Here is a 5,127-nt window from a genome sequence, read left to right as displayed (position 1 = left end):
GTCTCATCTCCCGTTCTTTGGACTTGACCTGTCAGCTTATCTGCCAAACCTGGGATTCGTCGATCTGCACAGCCTGTGAGTGGGAGCCCTGCTCTCTGACCTTCCGATCTTGGGCTTGCCAGCTTCTGCAGCTGTGTGACTTGGGAAAGGCCTCTACCCTGATCCACAGACTTGGGACATTCTAGCCTCTACAATCACGCGAGCGGTTTCCTTGATATAATCTCTCTCTATATATATATATTTATGCACTTTACTGGTTTTGCTTCTCTAGAGAACCCAGCCTAAGACACCATTCTATAAATAGAGAAAAAACTACTGAGGCACAATGGTGCCTTACATTTCAGACACTGTTCTAAGAATTTTACATATACTGTTTTATTTTATTTTTACAATTGAATTGTGTCATTTTATTGTCTTCGCTGTCTTCAATTCTCCAATCCCAGAGATCTGAGGTCTTAATTTGACATCTAGAAAGTACTTGGGACTCTCATAGTTGTCAATTTTTTGTGTTTCTAAAATATTAAGAAGTTAAATAAATACATTATATTAAAATATTAAAGAAATTTGTTATTATATTAAATTTTCTAATCTATATGTACCTTTTCATGTAAAATTATTGGAGGACCAGGTGCTTTTTTTCCTTCTTTTAAACAGCCAAGTAGACTTTGATCCATTACGATTATGTCTCCATCTAGTGGTAAATGTACATTCTAAGTATTTGTACAATTGCAGTCCCTGGGTGAAGCAAATGATTAAGTACTCAGCTGCTAACCGAAAGGTTGGTGGTGCAAGTCTACCCAGAGGCAACCCTGAAGAAAGGCCTGGCAACTTACTTCCAAAAAATCAGCCTCTGAAAACCCTATGGAGCACTGTTCTACTCTGACACACATGGGAAGAAAGGCCTAGCAATCTACTGCTGAAAAATCAGCCACTGAAAACCCTGCGGGACATACAGTTCTACTAGGACACACCTAGGGTAGCCATGAGTTGGAATTCCCTCATGGCAAATGGTTTGGTTTTTGGTTAATTTGTACAATAAGTAAAGCCATGGCAACCCTGTATGAAACATCTGAATTGTTGAATAAATGGGGGTTATTGTGGTTGTGAAGGAACTCTGGTGGTTAAAGCGCTTGTCTGCTAACTGAAACATCAGAAATTCAAACCCACCAGCAGCTCCACAGGAAAAAAGCCCTGGCAATCTGCTCCAGTAAAGATTACAGCCTAGGAAACTCTATGGGACAGTTTTACTCTGCAATATAGGGTTGCTATGAGTTGGAATCAACTCCACAGCACACGCACAACGACAATTGTGGTTGTTATTGTTGTATATGTCAGTGGGGTCACCACAATTTATCTTGTTTTTATGCAGAGTAGAAATAATATTTTCCATTGAATGATAACTTTCATTTAAATTTTACTTTATTGTATCCATATTAGTAACATCAAGTTTGAGAAATATTAAAAAGAAGGTCTTTTTCTATTGAAGCTAAAAATATAACTTAAAACTATGTATTAAATACATTGGAGGTATTAGAGTTGGTGAGCTATATGGGCATCTTATCAGCTCTGCCCCCACCAGGGCTTAGAGGTGAGGCCCCTTAACCACACTGTCTTAGAGCTCTTGGACCTTCTTAAATACGAAAGGGTCTCAGCTATAAAATTTACACACCTTTGCAATGACTCTCTTTCATTTGCTAAATGAATCTTTCTGAGTTTCATTTTTTTATTTGTAATAATGTCGAAACACTTGACAAATCTATAGGGTACTTCCTGCATTTATATACATTGCCTCATTTAACCTTTCTCACAACATTTCGAAGGGGATAGGGAAGGTGTTTATTGTCTCTGAAGGCAAATGTGGTTTAAAGAGGTTTAAAAGAACTAGATGGTGCCAGCCTACCACTACCCGGGACACAATAGCAGGTCCTAGGTAGAATGGGAGAAAAAAGTAGAACAAAACTCAAATTCCTAAAAAGGCCAGACCTACTGGATCGATACAGACTAGAGAAACCGCCAAGGATATTGTCCTAAGATACCCTTTGATCTTTGCACTGAAATCACTCCTGGAGGTCACCTTTCAGCCATATAATAGATTGGCTTATAACACCCATGAGTAATGTGCTCCCTTAAACAATTAACTATATGAGACCAAATGAACAACATTTACCCAGAAGCAAAGATGAGAAGGCAAGGAGGGAAGGAAAGCTAGATCAATGGAAAGAGAACAAACAGAATGGAAATAATGAGAATGTTGATATATTGTGAAAGTTGTAACCAATGTCACAGAACAATTTGTATAAAAATTGTTAAATGGAAACCTAATTCGCTGTGTAAACTTTTACCTAAAACACAACAAAATATTTAAAAATAAATCACAGAAAAAAAGAGATCTAAACTTATCCAATATCATTCGACTGTGTGGATCATAACAAATTATGGATAATATTGCGAAGAATGGGAATTCTAGAACACTTCATTGTGCTCATGAGGAACCCGTACATAGACCAAGAAGCAGTTATTTGAACAGAACAAGGGAATACTGTGTGTTTTAAAATCCGGAAAGGTGTGTGTCAGGTTGCATCCTCTCACCATACTTATTCAATCTGTATGCTGAGCAAATAATCTGAGAAGCTGGACTATATGAAGAAAAACTGGGCATCAGGATTGGAGGAAAGCTCATTTACAACCTGCCATATGTAGATGACACAACCTTGCTTGCTAAAAGTGAAGAAGACTTGAAGCACTTACTGATGAAGATCAAAGCCTACAGCCTTCAGTATGAATTACACCTCAACATAAAGAAAACAAAAATCTTCACAACTGGACCAATAAGCCACATCATGATAAATGGAGAAAAGATTGAAGTTGTCAGGGATTTCATTTTACTTGGATCCACAATCAACACCCATGGAAGCAGCAGTCAAGAAATCAAACAATGTATTGCATTGGGTAAATCTACATTTGAATTATGGTGTTGGCAAAGAATACTAAATATATTGTGGACTGCCAGAAGAATGAACAAACCTGTCTTGGAAGAAGTACAGCCAGAATGCTCCTCAGAAGCAAAGATGGAGAGACCTCATCTCACGTACTTTGGACATGTTATCAGCAGGGACTAGTCCCTGGAGAAGGACATCATGCTTGGTAAAACAGCAGGTCAGTGAAAGAGAGGAAGACCCTCAATGAGACAGATTGACACAGTGGCTGCAACGATGGGCTCAAGCATAACAAAGATTATGAGGATGGCGTAGGACTGGGCAGTGTTTCATTCTGTTGTACATAGGGTCGCTATGAGTCAGAACTGACTCGGCAGCACCTACCAACAACAACATCAATAAACAAGCAAATGTCAGAGATATTTATCCTACATTTCCTGACTCCAAGTTCAGTGCTTTTTGTAAGACCTCCCCCCTTTTTAATTAGGATGATAAAGCAAGCTAAATTTGTATACATCCTTAAGTCTAACAGAAATATAAGATATTATAAAGTACATAATAAAGTGAACAATGAGGTCAACGAATGTCAGAAGCTTATGAGGAGATAAGATAGGGGAGTATCTCATAAATGTATATACATCAGGCTGAATGTAGCTGACCATCAAAAAAAAAACAAAACCTCCAGAAATTTGAAGGGCTTAAAATACATACAATCTTTTCAAATGTATATTTTTTTACCTTCCCACTTTCTCTCTATGGCCCTCTTATTAAAAACATTATTTGATAAATTATTGCTGTTAGGTTTCTGCTATAAATTAGAAGGGGCAGTAGGAGAAGATTCTGTATAATTCAACAAATATTTGTTTATAACAACCAAAAAAGCAGCAGCAGCAGCAACAGCAAGCTAATGCCTGTTTTGTTCATTGTACATGGAAAGTACTATGTGTGAGAAGAACAAGTGTTGGGGCTGGAGACTTGCTGGAAAAAAGAGTAAGATCAGATTCTTTCCCTTAAAGAGGTTCTTAGATCCCCCTTCTCCTTCTCCTACAAGCCTCTTCCCCATGACACTCTATTCACATCAATCCTAGGTGGTGCCAACAGTTTGCAGTTGACTGTCAACCTAAAGGTTGGCCGTTCAAACCCACCCAGCAGTACCACAGAAGAAAAGTCCTGGTGATCTGCTTCCGCTAAGATTAAAGCCAAGAAAACTCTATGGAGCAGTTCTACTTTGTAACATATTGGGTCACCATTTCGCCAGAATTGACTCAAAGGCAACTAACAACAATTCACATCAGAGGGATTCTGACTTGCATAAAACTGTGAAACAACAGGAATAGAGAGAAATAAAAGCTGAGTTATCTTTTTCTTCTCCTTGTCAAAGTTTCATACATCTGAACACATATAGCTTCCTAGTCTTAGTTCAGTTGTACCTTAACCTTTTGGAGACTCGTGGGACATACAGTATCCCAACCACTTTACGCCTTTGGAATTCTTTGGGAAGAAGGCAACCTGATTTTAATGCCTTTAACCTCAAGGTGGCAGCCTTTGGAAGTGCATGAAACTCAAAAATCCTGAGTAGGAGCCTCCTTTTTATGTAGACTGAGCATTGTATTAGGTGATACCTCCTGGATGTGTGAATTTTCTATACTTTTGACAGATCTGCCCTTATTTCAGTGAGATAAGCCCCCTCAGTATGTTTTCCAGTTACTTTGTTCGAGAATAAGCTATTGCCAATCTTCAGTCATTTTCTGCTTTACGCCGTTCATTGTTTCCAAGTGTTACTGGATCCCTTCTTTTCTAGCTTCTGAACAGTAAATAATGCCTTTCCAACAAGGAATAATGCATTGCAGTGGTACTTTTCAGCAGACTCGAACTCCTGTAAGTTATTCCTATCACGCATTCATTGACTCATGTAGGTAGGATTTACTACATCCTGGCATCCGCTGGGACCATATGTGATCCCAGATAATGGGTACCAAAATCCATAACTCATAAAAAAAAATTCTGAACTGGTCCTTTAATCAGCATGTCTTCCGTTAGAGAAAACAAATGGTATCAACAAAAAAAAACAAAGGAGAAAATAATTGGGTCACCAAAGGGTTAAGTACCTGCTTGTATGTATTTGTAGAAAAGCAGATTCTGAGCGTATACTCTGTAGAAGAACAACTGAATTGCAACCTCAATTTCTCTT

Source organism: Trichechus manatus, unplaced genomic scaffold, assembly GCF_000243295.1.
Source record: "Trichechus manatus latirostris isolate Lorelei unplaced genomic scaffold, TriManLat1.0 scaffold00035, whole genome shotgun sequence".
NCBI lineage: Eukaryota > Metazoa > Chordata > Mammalia > Sirenia > Trichechidae > Trichechus > Trichechus manatus.
The sequence above is the reverse complement of the archived record's forward strand: the minus strand, read 5'-3'. Positions refer to the sequence as shown.